The sequence below is a fragment of the Nuphar pumila genome, chromosome 14, assembly GCF_984573655.1.
Source record: "Nuphar pumila chromosome 14, dmNupPumi1.hap1.1, whole genome shotgun sequence".
NCBI lineage: Eukaryota > Viridiplantae > Streptophyta > Magnoliopsida > Nymphaeales > Nymphaeaceae > Nuphar > Nuphar pumila.
Window position 1 is genome coordinate 62,965,001 of NC_143262.1, and position 17,135 is coordinate 62,982,135.

Genomic DNA, 17,135 nt, shown 5'->3' on the forward strand with positions numbered 1-17,135 from the left:
TATCAATATCCTTTCATCAACTGCTTTCATAATATCGAATTCTCTTTCCTGTTCATATCAAGGAAATTGATAGCTTCCTTAAAGAAGGTCAATTGCAAGCAATTTGGATTTCAAGTCTCGATTCTACGAAGTGAACCTTGTTTGGAGGTAATGCTTTGGGTAGAAAGTAAGGAATATCTTTGCAATAATGTGCAACATCTTCAAAAACTTTGAATCAACAACAGAATTCTCAATATTTTGACAATATTTTCTAGTTATCCTGACGTGAAGTGAGAGCTTGATATCCGTCCTTGATACATCCTGACACCAATTTTAAATCCCTTTGAAGGACTTGATTCCTTCCCTTCTTTGAAAGCGTGAACTCTCAGAGTCACACACTTCCCTGTGTCCCCACTATCCAACCATAGACAGTCCATTTTGGTTCGAGGTCGAACCACCAATCATTTTATCGCAAAAGGCAATTTCAAAAGCTATTTAGTCTCAGCAATGAGACGCCCAAAATCAATCCCTTTTCAAGCTTTAGGGACCAATTTTACTTCCTTTTGCAAAATCCCTGTCGGATTTATTGTGCAAAATCCGAAGGTTCCATCATACCAACTCTTTTTTTCCGCCCGATCAGGATAAGGGTACAAACCTGAGCCTCCTGCAAAGAGGTATCCCATGTTCCGCCCGATCAGGATAAGGGTGCAAACCTGAATCTCATTTCTATGAGATTTTTAAATCCCCAATCAGGTTAAGGGTCAAACCTGAGCTTCGTTCCATACGAAGCATTTTCTGTCCCTTCCAGGTTAAGGGCAAAAACCTGAATTTCACTCTCACAGAGTGAGTCTTTCCTCTTCATTTCTCCATTTCATATCTACCATCTTCCTCAGGCTAACTTCATCATACCCAGTCAGATCCTTCTAACTGGGGCATTTTTATATAGCCCAAATTTGGTGTATTTTCTTTGCCACTAAGCTCGACCATAAGCCGGCTTAGTAGCAAAGAGGGGCATCTGTAAACACCCCAAATTTTCATTCACCTCCATGACATTGCCCTCAATCACCCCATTTCTGTTCTCCGGAACCCATGAAGGGCAAAATGGTCATTTTCCAAGATTGAACCTTGCAGAAAGTCCTAAATTTCACTCTTGAGCCTCAAAATTTCTATATTTAGGTTCAGAGACATCTTCAAATTGCAAAATTTTAAAATCCTCTTTCTGGACAAAAAGTTAGAATTTCCAAGTCTAAGCTCAGAGTGACATTTCACTGAAACATGTCTTTGCATCGTATTGCATGAACACTTTGCATCATTTCACTGCACAGCATGTCATTTTGAGATCCAGAACTCCTGATTTTCAAAATTGTCAATCCAGATTTGATTTTTAAACTTTTCAAAATTGATTTTTAAAACCCTGGGATTTCGAAATTGCCAATCTTTCCCATTTTACCCCCAGGACTTTGAATTACAAAAATTTTTCTCAAGAAAAACAATATGGATATCTGGATATTGATTTTAAAGATTTTATCTCAAAACTTTTTGCAAAAGATTTTAAATCTCTTTACAATTTTTTTTTTTACATTTATCCATATTTTTGCCCTAAAAACCCAATTTTTTCAAATTCTTGAAAAACAAATAATGTTTTATCTCGTATCTTCAAATAAATGAAGCGGGACAAGCCTTTGAACTAGCATCATACTCAGACTCTCAGGTAAGTTGTTTATTCTCAAGCGGGACCCACCCGAAGTTCATACCAATTTGCAAATTTTTCTTCATTTCTCAATATTTATTTATTTATTTTTTTTTTTTAGCTAGTGGGCCCACACACATGTGGCACCCCAATTGAAAATAAAAGATTTTACAAAACAAAATAAAGCTTTATTTTCAAAAGGATTTTAAAAGTGGATTGAGGTGGCATTTCCATAAAAGCCTCTCATTTATTTCCTTTTTATTTATTTGTTTATATAAAAAAAAAATTAAGAAGGAGGCAGCCTTAAATGGCACAACCGAATTTCCCTAAAGAAACAAATCTAATTTTGCCAAAAACTTAGGGAAATGAAGCCAAAGTTTAAAAAAAAAAAAAACAAGATGCGCCTCTCTTGAAACGGCTGTTTTCAAAAAAAATTCAAAAAAATTTCAAAAAAACTATAACGGAACCTCATGAATGGGGGAAGTGCTGCGTTTTTTTTTTAGAAGGGAAAGTTTTTTTTTAAAAAGGGGCAGGGCATTCACGAAGGGAAGGGGGGAGAGCCGATTGAAGAGAGGGTTTTGTTTTCGGTTTTGCAGGGTCTTCCACCATCACCACCAGCATCATCCTTCTTCAGCCCCAACCGCAGGAGCTCCTCTGCCGTGTAGCCTGGCCCTTTGAGGATTTTGTCTCTGATGTTCCAATTGAAGCAGAAGATTCAGCCGGCTATCGATTTACCTTTAGCCTATCAGTAGAAGACCCAGCAGGCTGCCGCCCCTTCTACAACCCAGCAGCAAACTACACGGTGTAGGTGATCCAGCAGGCTGCCGTCCACTTTCTTCAGCCCATCTTCAACCGCAGCCAACAGAAGATCCAGCAGAAAAAGGGGTTGGTCGATTGATCCGTTCCTTCTGGCGATTCCTGACTCTTTCCAGCAGCCGCAAGATAGTCGCTGGTTCAAAAGCCACCATATAACGGAAGCTTCATCTCTCTTGACTCACGGTAAGCAAAACCCATCATTTCTTTGATCGATGCTATTCTCCTTTTCCCCATTTCATTTTCTTGATCTTCATGTTTCTCATCTCTTGTTTCCCTGCTCACCCAGAACACAGTACTGTGTGTCATTGAGCTGCCAATAGTAGCATGCGATAATATCAACGGCCTATTGTGGTTATAAGGCATCATTCGAATATTCTTTTGCTTTTACGGTTTTCTGTACTGATCTTCGTTTGTTGTTCTATTCATTCATCGTTTTTTTTTTCCCTCTTTCTTATGTCTTTCTTCTTTTTCTGTAATTTTTCTGTTAATTCATTTCATTCTATGTTTTGTGTGCATTTCAGTAGTTTTCGTGAATTGAATATCGTGCATTGTTCTTCTTTCCTTATGTTTTCAATTTTGCAATTCCCTGTTTGTTTTTTTTAAAATCAATTTTACTGTTTGTTTCACTTCCGATTTCTTCTTTCCTTAAGTTTTTGAGTCTGCAATTTCCTGTTTGTTTTTAATTCTTGAAGTTCTTGTTTCCTGTTTTTATTTCTGAGTTTCCTGTTTGTTTCCATTCTGATTTTTTGTTTGTTTCATTCTTTAAATTTCTGGTTTTTTTTTTTTACATTACAGTTAGTTTATTGTTTGACATTGATTTTCCTGTTTTCCTTTATTTCGGTTTCCTGTTTTAAACTGATTTCCCTATTTGATTTCTGTGCATCGAACTTGCTAATTCTTTGTCTGCTATTTTGATTTTCTTGTTGTGCCGTTTTTCACAATTTTTGTTTAGTGTTTGATTTTCTGCTCTTTCTTTGATTCATTCGTTGTTTTATTTGATTTGTAGTTACTGCACCTCATTTCATTTACATTCATTCAGTAGTTCTTTTGCATCACGTCTCCATTCATCGCATTAAATTCTTGTTTCCTGATTCTTGATTTCTTGCATGTTTTTGTTTTCATCTTTAGTTTAGATTAGATCTTAGTTTTAATTTCCTGCTTTTCCTTAGTTTTCCAATTTTCTGTTTGCTAAATAATTACCTGTATTTCCTGTTTTGTAATTTCCTACATTTATGTTTTATATATGTTGTTTTCAATTCCATGAATTTCTGTTTTTCAAGTGTTTTTCATTCCTTGTAATTCTTGTAATGTGCAAATAATTTCTTGTTTCCTTTCAAATCACTTCTCTATTTTCTGGTTTTCTCAGTCAGTCATTCCCATCAACATATGTAGTAGTTGAATTACATTATCATTAGGACTATGCATTCATAGCATAAAATTTCTGTAAGTTAAAACATCTCAATTTTATATAGCCATTGGTCCACTAATCTATCTACTGTGTGTATCCCATCTTCACATTTTCTTATATATTCCAACCCTATTGAACTATTCCATAGCATCTTCACATTTTCATTATGCTTTTATGATATCCTTGAAATAGCCCATGGTGTTTCCACAACCCATTTCCTGCATATATCCATTTTCTGCTGCAGGTGTGCAGTCTTGATAATTAGCCCCATTCATGAACGGATATATCCATATCCGTTCATGATCCCTATGCCATCTTTTGTATGCTTTGTCACTGATATATAGGAAAGCTCCATACCCAGTTTCACTGAGAAATATGCTATAATTTGAGAATTACAGCTTTGTGAAATCCCCTACAGAAACTGTATATACCTGTATTTTCTAGTTTTACCCATTATATGGATTTTCTATTAATATGTATATTTTCTCATTACATGTATATATATATATCTATATATATGTATATTTATTGTATATCTACCTATATGTATACGTATATGTGTATATATATATGAATATATATATATATATGTATATATATACTTATATATATATCCCTTCATGTGTACTTGTTATTACACATATTTTTCTTTTCTCTTACTTTTGTAAATATATCTTTATTATCATATATCATTCATCATAAATTCAAGTATTTCTATATTTACCTGTATATCTTTGTTTTATATAGTATATATACCCATTTCCTTGGTTATCTTGTACTAATTCTCATTTTGCAGAAAAATCTAGAAGATGCTGATTCCTTGGCTCCATTTCAATTTTTTTTTTTACTTTATGTTATGCAATGTAACAATCCAATGTAAACCTTGGAATAAGATTTACTTTTACTGCTTAGCTTAGGCCGCATCTCATATAGTTTGATTTCAGTAATATCCTGATTCTATGATGCATATATCTCAATTTTTCAAAATTCACCGTGGATGAACACGAATGGCACGTGCACCAACTCTTAGAGAGTTGATGAACTCGGTGGAGTCCATATTTACGGCCCTAGTCGGAATATGGACGAGACCCAGATCCATCATCTTTCTAACAGTCACATTGAGCCTACACTCTTAGGCTATCTTGAAAATGCACCTCATATTTCCAATGTTTTCAAAATATTGTGAATTAACTCAAATAAACTTCGAATATATTCATGGCCACAGTCAGAATATGTGAAGGATTTACTTTGGCTTAATCCACATTTTTCCAATAAATCTTCCAGAAATCTTTTCAAACTGCATTCATTCATTCAAATCATTTGCATCATTTGTTTTTCTCATGATTTTCTCAAAAAACTTTCACTTCATGGAATCGATTTCTCAAGAAACTATGATGACATTCGGAGTTGGATTTCCCAAATCAAAGTTTTCCCAGGATTTTCCTTAAAAAGTTATTTTCTTAAGATTCATTTTCAAAAGGAATTTCTTGTCTTTCTCAAGAATCAAAGTTGATTTTCAGACATTTCAAATATAAGATTCTCAAGAATTCAATTTCCTGAATTTTGAATTACCTTCTCCAATGAGTTTTCCTATAAAATTTTCTATCATTTTCCTAAGAAAACTCTCAAAATCCGAGTTTTTCCTGACAAGTGCTTTCCTTTTAAAATATTCATCCTTTCTCAAGAATTTCTTTCATTTTTCCGAGAATTTCATTTCTTCATGATGTTCCAAGTCTTTCTAAACTCTCTTAAAATTTTCCTGAGATTCCTTTTTCCTCATGGTTTTCCAAATCTTTATAAACTTTCTCAAGATTTTCTCGAGATTCTCACTTCTTCAAGATTTTCCAAATCTTTATAAACTTTCTCGAGATTTCAAACCTTCTTCGTCTGAGTTTCCTGAGAGATTGATTTCCATCTTTTTCCTGAGAAATGCTTTTCAACTCCAAATGTTTTCTAAGCATACATCATATTTTCCAATTTACATTTTCCAAAATTATCATAGCGCATGCCTGAATTCTTTGTGCATTTAGGATAGAACACGATTTCGATAATTTCACTAAGTCAAGTACAATTTTGGTCCTTGGTTCGATTACCCCTGTTAAAGGCGGAAGGAACGGTCGAACCTCGTATCGACAGGTCTTGCCTCATCCCATGGATTTTCCCCCAATTTTCAAAACGGAGGCGAGTATTTCAAAATAATTTCCAAAATCCGGTCAAGTTTGAATCGCGAAAGCCTTTCCATCTCTCTTCCGCAAGGAAGGGAAGACGGGAAAATTTTTCCGACGATAACAGGTTTGGCGACCGTGATGGGACCTGTCCTTGTCTGACCAAAAAAAAAAAAAGTGCTTGACTTAGTTTAATTATCAAAATTATGTTCACAAAATGTCAGCTCTTTACTTTTGATATCATGCGAACCTAGGAGCCTAGATTCTGACCTAGCTGACATTGATTGCATATAGACTAGGCATGGTTTGGTAGGACTGACATTGATTACAACTCTCTTTCCTCATGTCCAATTTATGAAGGTGAATTGGTTCACTACAAAGACTTCGCCTCTTTTGACCTTGACCAATCTCTTCCCGAACTTAAACACTTACTAGACACTTCATCCCAAGCTTCTTACTATCCCGAACTTGTTCGTCTCTTCTACACAAATCTTTCCACCAATCATAACCGCACTACCATCACCACCAAGGTCCGAGGACGCATGATGTTCTTTGATGCTTCCTCACTAGGCAAAATTCTCAACCTTCCTTCCACCGGCACCGATCTAACAAACATAGTACCACTCGACCACTCGATACTTCGAAAAATTCTTCTTTGTACTCACTTCACACACCTTCCCTGGCACATGAGAAATCTCCAACCCCATGCTCAATTGCTTGCCCATATTCTTCTTCACAATCTCTATCCCAAGCCTCCTCGCAAGGGATTAGTACCCAGAAAAATCTCTCTCCTCCTCTACGCAATCTTCTGCTCTACTCCGATCAACTAGTCCAACATCATCTTCGCCCATTTTATTCGCTATCAAAAATTTCAACCTCTTCTTTTTGGGTGTTTTATAACTCCCATTTTAAAATACTTCAATGTACCCCTTCAAAATGAAGTTATCCTCTATCCTTCGCAGATCCTCAATGCTACTTCTTTCACTCCAAGGTCCCTGCACACTAATAATACCAGCTCTGATGACGTGGATCCCTCATCCGAATATGATTACCTTTATGCAATCATGGATGTTCAGACAACTCAGGATCTTCTCCTTCGGAATCAAGCCTCGATGCAGCAGACCCTTCAAACTCTCCAACAGGATCAAGCCGCCCGTACACATCAATCCTCTCCACCTTTGGAGTAAACTTATTTTTTGGACTATAATAACTTTATTTTTTTTGGTCTGTAATAACTTTGCTTACTCTGATCCCTTCCTTTTTGTCCATGACAAAGGGGGAGAAAAACCTGTCTCCATTATTGGGGAAAAATACTCTCTTTAACATTTTTTCAATAATTTTATGATATTATTATTTTTATGCATAATGTCTTTTTGACAGGGGGAGCATATTTTGTCATCATCAAAAAGGGGGAGAATGTTGAGAAACTCTGTTTTGATGTCACATAATATGATACACTGTCTGATTTGATTTCATATGATATGATAATATGTCTTCTTGAAAAAATGTTATATTATGACTGGATATGTTTTGCCTTATATCTAACGAGTATTTGATGCAAGGATATCTCACTAAAAAAGGATGGAGACCTCCTGTTCAAGTACAACTATGGTGCAATCATACTCCTTGAAGAAAAAGCTTGTTGAGCCATGCATTTCTAAAGACCATCTAAAGAGATCGGCTACCTCAAGTTGAAGATTTTTTTCTTCTTTAGAGTCATATGTAACAGAACCTTCAGAAGCATGCATATTGCATATTACATACTCATTCATAAAAGCTATTTCATAAAAGTATACGATAGTTTCAAAAGGGCTCCTTTCTTTTGAAAACCAATAATTGTACCTTCTTACAAACCTTTATGAAAAGGTATTTTGACATGATATAATTCATGATTTCAAAAAGCAATAATTGTACCTTCTATCATATACAAGACAACTTGAAAAGTAATGATTTCAAAAGTAGGAAAAAGACAAAACATAAAATCGGCTACACAAAGAAAAACAAATATAATACTTGTTGAAAAGACTCCAGTTACCTTTTTAAAGAAATGATTTCAAATGTGTAGGAAAAAGACAAAACATGAAAATCGGCTACACAAAGAAAAACAAATATAATACTTGTTGAAAAGACTCTAGTTACCTTTTTACAAACCCATAGAATGTCGACTTACTTGAAGTCATCATTCTCTTTGTATAGCATTAAATACCTCCTGCAAGAAATCCTTGTTAATATCCTTCTCAAGAATGTCAACTTGTTTAAAGTCTTCATTCTCTCTGTAGACTTTGAAAAACACATCATAAAGAAAACTCTTGATATGACTATGTACAAATAAATATCTCAAAGCATTTATTGTACTTACACTCATTTAAAGTAAAGAAGTACTTATGTACCACAAATCATTAATTAGGATAAAGACAAAACTACATGACAGCTTACAATCCAACGTTCAATGTACTATTGTAAGAAATAGACTTTTTACATAAAATATATATTACTTAAAATATTACAAGGACTATTGTACCCTATATTTTACTTTTATGGAAAGAAGACCTTCTCGAATTTCTCTAAAGATGTTTTTGAAATGACATGACATTTCACATCTCAAAAAGGCTACGATTTCAAAAAGTAACGACTAGTTTTTTTTAAGCTATATAAACACACTCAAATAAACTATTCAGACAAAGAATGGACATGTGAGCTTACAACAAGAAAAAATCCTATTCGATATCTGAAAGAGAGCCTAGAAAAAGAAAGAGAAAAGAAAGAAAAAAAGTCAAGAATAGCTCTTTGACAAAGAGTATCCTCTGAGTGAAAAGAACAGAACATTCTGAGAATCCTTCATTCGTGCATTCATATAATTCTGAAGGTTCTATAGGAAGTATTGTAACTTTCGGTTATTCACTATATTCCTTCTTTGTTGAAAGAAGTAGACCTCTGAGAAAGAGGGTGTTGCCCTTCTCTGTTGAGAGAAGAAGACCTCTGTGAAAGAGGGTGTTGTCCTTCTCTGTTGAGAGAAGAAGACCTCTGTGGAAGAGAGTGTGCCCCTTCTCTGTTGAGAGAAGAAGACCTCTGAGGAAGAGGGTGTTGTACTATTTATCCGGTGACTCGGATGTTATAGTGGAAAGCTCAAGTGGTTTGCTTGAGGACTGGATGTAGGTCAGGGTTTTGACCAAACCAGTATAAATTCTATGTTTATGTGTTGTGCCTTTATTGCATTATATTTTTAATTTATCAATCTATATACAATTTCACTATTCACCCCCCCTCTAGTGGAATTTCATTTGGTATCAGAGCAGGTTTGCTGGTTTCGACATAACAAGTCTTCCAGCACAAATGGCATCTACCTCTTATGCTCGTGATATTGAAGGTCAACACGCATCTCGTCATCCTTTCTTCAACGGCTCCAACTATGGATACTGGAAGTGCAGAATGACTATATTTCTCAAATCCATAGATTTTGCTGTATAGAAAATTGTTGAGCATTCATACACATCTCCATCCGCAGACTATAACTTATGGTCTGATGAAGAAAAGAAAATGGCAAATCTAAATGCAAAGGCTATGAATGCCTTATATTGTGCCATTGATCAGAATGAATTCAATAGAATATCTATATGTGAATCTGCATATGATATTTGGCATTCTTTGGAGGTTATTCATGAAGGAACCAACAAAGTGAAAGAAGCCAAAATGTCAGAAAATATGAGTTGTTCAAAATGAACAAAGATGAACCCATCACAGAGATGTTCACTATATTCACCAACATCACCAACGATCTGAAATCTCTGGGTGTAACCCACTCTCAGACAGAAAAGGTGAAGAAAATCTTGAGATCTCTTACAACTGATTGGGAGAAAAAGACCACTGCTATTGAAGAAGCTCAAGATTTGTCCAAGCTTACCCTAGACGATTTAATAGGCAATCTTATGGCCTATGAAGTCCACATGAAGGAAAGAAGGGAAGATGGACAACCTTTAAAGAAAACTCTAGCCTTTCCAGCCCTATCTGAGGATGAGGACTCAGAAAAAGAAACTGAGATTGCGCTACTCACCAGAAAATTCCAGCGCTTTATGAGAAGGAACCAGCTTCCAAATAAGCACAAAGAAAGAAAAGACCCAAAGGAAGATTCTATGTGCTACCAGTGTAATAAGCCAGGTCACTTAAGACGTGACTGTCCTCTTCTCAAAAGAAAATCCAAGACTGAGGAACCAAAGAAAAGGTTCTTCAAGAAAAAAGCTCTGCATGCTCAATGGGATGATTCAGAACCATCCACAAGTGAAGAGTCAAATGATGATGAAGCAGAAACCGCCAACATGTGCTTCATGGCAGAAAGATCTGTAAGTGAATCCCTTGATTTCTCCTTTGAAGAACTTCAAAATGCTTTTCATGAACTTTTTGAAGAATCAAGGAAAACGATTCTCAAAAACAGACATTTGAAATCTGAGAATCTAGAGCTCATTTTGAAAAATGAAAAACTCAGTATTGAAAATTCTGAGTTACAAAAGAAAAATCTTCTTATTACTTCTGAAATCTCTTCTACTAGTTCCAAGACTAAAAATCTGCAAGTAGAAATTTCAGAATTAAAAAGTAAAACTGAGAACCTTATGAAAACGGTTTTCAAGTTTACTAAAGGAAAAGAGAACTTGGATAAACTCCTATCCTCTCAAAAAATCTCTTTCTACAAGAATGGTATTGGCTACTCTCATTTCAACAAGCCTTCTTGTATGAATCAAAAGACCACTTTTGTGAAAGGTTCTTCTGAACCTAAAAAGGAGTATTATAATTTTAACTTCTTGAACTCCTCTAAAGCTGTAGACAAACCTAAATCTAAATGGATATGAGTTCCAAAATCTAACAAAAAGGGACCCGACTGGGTACCAAAAAGAAGTTTTACTTAATGTTTTGCAGGCTCCAAACAAGAAGAACAGATGAATACTAGATAGTGGATGTTCAAAACACATGACTGGACATCCAGACCTTTTTGCTGTTCTTCATCATAAAGAAGGAGGAACCGTCACCTTTGGAGATAACAACAAAGGTTTGATAATTGGTATTGGTAATATTGGCAATATAGATAAACCTCTTATCAAAGACGTTCTCCTAGTTAAAGGCTTAAAACATAACCTTCTAAGTATTAGTCAAATGTGTGACACAGGTTATCATGTTAGCTTTAATCATGATGCTTGTCTTATAGCAGACACCAACGAGAATATCATCTTAAAAGGTAAAAGAAGAAATAATATATATGAACTATACCTAGAAAACATCACTGAACATTGCCTTATAGCTAATAATGACACTCAACATTTATGGCACATGAGAATGGGTCATGTCAACTCCAAATACATGTCTAAATTAGCTAAAGATAAGTTAGTACGTGGGTTACCCAAAATATCTTTTAAAAAGGATTATTTTTGTGATGCATGTCAATTAGAAAAACTGTCTAAATCATCTTTCAAATCAAAAAATATCATTTCAAGTAAAAGACCTTTAGAGCTTCTCCACCTGGATCTTTTTGGTCCTTCTAGAGTAGCTAGTCTGAATCATAATAAATATGCTTTTGTCATTGTAGATGATTACTCACGATTTACTTGGGTAATATTTTTGAAAAACAAAAGTGATACGTTTTGTCAATTTGAAATTTTATGTAAAAAATTACAAAATGAAAAATCTTGTTCTATTATTAAAATCCGTAGTGACCATGGAGGAGAATTTGAAAATGAACTGTTTGTAAATTTTTATAACTTGCATGGTATTTCTCATAACTTTGCCTTTCCTAGAGCTGCACCTCAAAATGGTGTAGTAGAAAGAAAGAATAGAACCCTTCAGGAATCTGCTAGAACTATGCTCCAACACAATAATCTTGCTAAATCTTTTTGGGCAGAAGCTGTTAATACTGCATGCTATATAACAAATAGAGTTCTCATTAGACCCTTATTAAATAAAACTCCCTATGAATTATTCTATGACAGGACTCCAAGAATAGACTATTTTAAAGTCTTTGGATGTAAATGCTTTATCCTAAACACAAAAGATAGCCTAGATAAATTTGATGCTAAATCCATTGAAGGCATATTTTTAGGATATTCAAGTCATAGTAAAGCATACAGAGTTTTCAATAAGAGTTCTAATACTATTGAAGAATCTATGCATGTTAGTTTCTGTGAATCTATTGATCAATCTGTTCATAAGCAAACTAACGATGATGATGTTGAAAGTACAGATTTATTTTTAGATAACACAGCAAACTCTAATGAAGATGATCATCAAAGAACATTTGTCGAAATCAGAGATCATCCTCAAAAGCAGATTTTGGGAGACCTGACAAAGGGGGTTCAAACTAGAGCTCAGCTAGAACACATTGCAATAAAATTCCACTAGAGGGGGGTGAATAGTGAAATACGATAAAGATCGATAAAATAAAATAATCAGGCAATAAGGCACAACACATAAAACACAAAATTTATACTGGTTCGGTCAGTATCCAGACCTACATCCAGTCCCCAAGCAAAACCACTTGAGCTTTCCACTATAACATCCGAGTCACCGGATAAATAGTACAACACCCTCTTCCTCAAAGGTCTTCTTCTCTCAACAGAGAAGGGGCACACCCTCTTCCACACAGGTCTTCTTCTCTCAACAGAGAAGGACAACACCCTCTTTCACAGAGGTCTACTTCTTTCAATAAAGAAGGAATACAGTGAATAACAGAGTTACAATACTTCCTATAGAACCTTCAGAATGATATGAATGCACGAATGAAAGATTCTCAGAATGTTCTGTTTGTCACTCAAACGATGCTCTTTGTCAAAGAGCTGGACTTGACTTTTTCTCTTTTCTTTCTTTTTTTTTCTCTTTCTTTTTCAAGGCTCTCTTTTCAAATATCAAATAAGAATTTTTCTCGTTGTAAGCTCACACGTCTATTCCATTCCATTTCATGTTGAATAGTTTATTTGAGTGTGTTTATATAGCTTTTGAAAAAGTAGTCGTTGCTTTTTGAAATCGTAGCCTTTTTGAGATGTGAAATGTCATGTCATTTTCAAAAACATCTTTAGAGAAATTCGAGAATGCCTTTTTCCATAAACAGTGAAGTATGGGGTACACTAGTCATTGTAATATTTTGGATAATACATATTTTATGTAAAAAGTCTATTTCTTACGATAGTACATTGAACGTTGGATTGTAGTTTTGTTTTTATTCTAATTAATGATTTGAGGTACATAATTACTTCTTTACTTTAAATGAGTGTAAGTACACTGAGTGCTTTGATATATATTTGTACATAGTCATGTCAAGTGTTTTCTTTATGTTGTGATTTTCAAAGTCTTCAGAGAGAATGAGGACTAAAAGAAAGTCGACATTCCTTGAGAAGGATATTAACAAGGATTTGTTACAGGAGGTATTTAATGCTTTGTACAAAGAGAATGATGACTTCAAGTAAGTCGACATTCTATGGTTTTGTAAAAAGGTAACTAGAGTCTTTTCATGAAATATATTATATTTGTATTTCTTTGTATAGCCGATTTATGTTTTTGTCTTCTTCTTATATTAAAAACATTTCTTTAAAGAAGGTAACTAGAGTCTTTTCAAAACTATATTATATTTGTTTTTCTCTATGTAGCCGATTTTATGTTTTTGTCTTTTTCGTACATTTCTTTTTCATGTTGTCTTGTATATAGTGTAAGGTACAATTATTACATGACAAAATATCTTTTTCATAAAGGGTTGTAAGAAGGTACAATTATTAGTTTTCAAAAAAGGAGCTTTTTGAAACTATCGTATACTTTTATGATATAGTTTTTATGAATGGTTATGTACTATGCAATATGCATGCTTCTGAAGGTTCTGTTACATATGACTCTAAAGAAGAAAAATACAATCTTCAATCTTGAGGTAGCCAAACTTTTTGGATGCTCTTTAGTAATGCATGGCTCATCAAGCTTTTTTTCAAGGAGTATGATTGCACCATAGTTGTACTTGAACAGGAGGACTTCATCCTTTTTGGGTGAGATATCCTTGCATCAAATACTCGTTAGATTTATGGCAAAACATATCCAGTCATAATATAACATTTTTTCAAGAAGGCATATTATCATATTATATAGAATCAAATGAGACAGTGTATCATATTATGTGACATCAAAACAGAGTTTCTCAACATTCTCCCCCTTTTTTATGATGACAAAATATGCTCTCCCTGTCAAAAAGACATTATGCATAGAAATAATAATATGATAAAATATTTGAAAAAAAAAATTGAAGAGAGTATTTCTCCAATAATGGAGACAGGTTTTCTCCCGCTTTGTCATGGACAAAAAGGAAGGGATCAGAGTAAGAGAGTTATTACAGACCAAAAGGAATTAAAAGTTATTACATACCGAAAAAAAAAAAAAAACAAGTTTATCCCGAAGGTGGAGGAGGTTGATGTGTTCGGTCGGCACGATTTCTCTTGCGAGTTTGCTGCAACAGGGCTTGATTGCGAAGGATTCGATCCTGAGAGCGCTCGATATCCATCATTGCAGAGAAGCAATCAAAGGTGGATGTTGGATCTGCTTCATCAGAGCCAGGCATGTGCAGGGACCTTAGATTGAAGGTGGTATCATTGAGGACCTGGGAGGGACGGAGGATGACTTCGTTGTGAAGGGGTACTTTGAAGTATTTGAGAATGGGAGTTATGAAACACCCAAAAAGAAGAGGCTCAAATTTTTTATAACGAATAAAAAGGTCGAAAAGAATGGAGGACCAGTTTATTGGAATAGAGGAAAAAATTGCGTAGATAAGAAGAGAGATTTTTCGAGGAACTAATCCCTGGCGGGGAAGCTTGGGATAGATGTTGTGGAGAAGAATCTGGGCAAGTAATTGAGCATGAGGTTGGAGATTCCTCATGTGCCATGGAAGTTGGTAGCAGTTGGTACAGATAAGAATTTTTCGAAGTATTGATCGTTCGATAGGTACTATGGTGTTGAGGTCGGTGCCGGTGGAAGGCAGATTTAGAATTCTACCTAGGTCGGAAGCATCGAAAATCATCATCTTGCCTCGGACTTTGCTGGTGATTGAGGTTTGTTCATGATCAGTAGAGAAGTTGGTATAAAATAGTCGAACTAGTTCGGGATAATAGGCAGCTTGGGATGAAGAGCCTAGTAGAGGTTTGAGTTTAGGGAGATAGTTGTCTAAGTCAAATAGCATGAAGTGGTCGAAGTTAACTAATTTACCTTCATGAATGGGGCGAGAGCATAGTAAGTTGTAGTTGTGAAACATATCAGGATACCTTAGATCTGCTGCAGTAATCACATTGTTGGAGGAGGAAGAGGCCATTGCAAGAGTTTGTAAGGAAAAAGGAGGACTAAGAAGGGCGAGTTTGAAGTGGGTAGTAGTTTGTAGGATGATAGATAGATACGAGTGGAATTGGTGTGTGATGAATCAATCCATTAAATAGAGGAATGAAAATAATTTTGATAGGTTTTGAATGACATTGGAAGTGAGTGATTTTTAGAATTTAGTCAAATAAGGAAATCCGTGAGTAGTAAGTTAAGAGACTTGTGAATGACAAATCAAATCAATGTTTGAAGATAGTGTATTATATTAGGTTGAGAGGGACATAGTTTTGAAATATATAGTATATATATATATATATATATATAGATTTTACTATGGGTGAGTTTATCGACTAGTGAGAGAAGCCATTAATAGAGTATGGGGTGTCATGTTGAATTATAAAGAGTGAATGATTTTGAAAATAATGGCCTAATAAAACAAGCAACTTTTTACTTTATGTGGAGGCATTCTAAATTCGTGAATGGAGAGTGAAAGACATGAAAAGATGATACGGATATGACATAAAGTAGAGTTAGAATAAATAAAGTTTTGCTTGGAGACAAGACTTTAATGATTCTCGATTTTAGAGAGATATACAATATAAGAGAGAGTTATGGTCACGGATGGAAAGAAATGTCATGATTGCTTATTTAATATAGAAATAGTTTTTATGGAAATAGGTCATAGGGTGATCATGTGATGTGTACTTTGAAAGATATGACATTTTTTAAAGAAAAGAATGACTTAAAAAAATGTGTCATGATTAATGTGTTTTCATATTTGTAATTTTTATAAGTATACGTAAATATGAGAGGGACACACTTTGACTTTGAATAGTGGTAAGAGAGATGATGAGACAAAAAGATATTCATGAGTGAAGAGTAATAATTCTTTATATAAGAAGTATTTTTATGGATATGCGTGGAAGGAGTAAAAGTAGACATAAAGAAAAGTGAGATGACATATATGGATTTTCGAGTATGATAGAAATAGAAAAAAAGAAAAAAAAAATCCATGATTGATATGAGATGAAAGACATAAAAAAGTTATGATTGACATGAATTAATGTTTATTTGATAAACATATTTTTAAAGAAACTCGATTGGAGGAAGTTCATAGTTTTTAGAGAATAAAGTTAAGTTTTAAACTTGTAAAGGAGTCACAAACAAGAATTGACAAGAATGCAGGCTCAATTCGTATGAGAGAGAGATAAGGTACTAAAGGTACTAATGAGAATAAAAAAATATGAAGGACAAGGTTTTAATGAGTCTTGATTAAAGAGAAATATAAAATATATGAGAAGGAGCTTCGTATAATAAAAAGAGAGGTAGATAAAAAAGGTGATACAAAATGTACTAATGGGTGGAGTACAAGTGTTTTTATGATACTTTTGTAAAAGATGTAAAGCATGAAGAGATGATAATAGATAGTTCATTAGACTATTATATAAAAGATGATATAGTAAAAATTTACGTGAGATATAATAGAGTGTACGTAATCTATGATATATCAAATGATATAGTAAAAAAATTACATGAAATATAATCACTTAAGAGGTAAAAAAAATAATAATCACTTTGAATTTTTCATAAGAGGTCTTTAAGATTTTAGATACGTACATTGATAAGAGGTCATAAAAAAAAAGAAAATATATCATATGAATATAATTTATTAAAAATAATAGTGAGGAGTCATGTTTGGAGGTCGGCTAGCTTTTTGTATGAGAGGTTGTCACAAAAAGACAAAAGATATAAAAGGTGA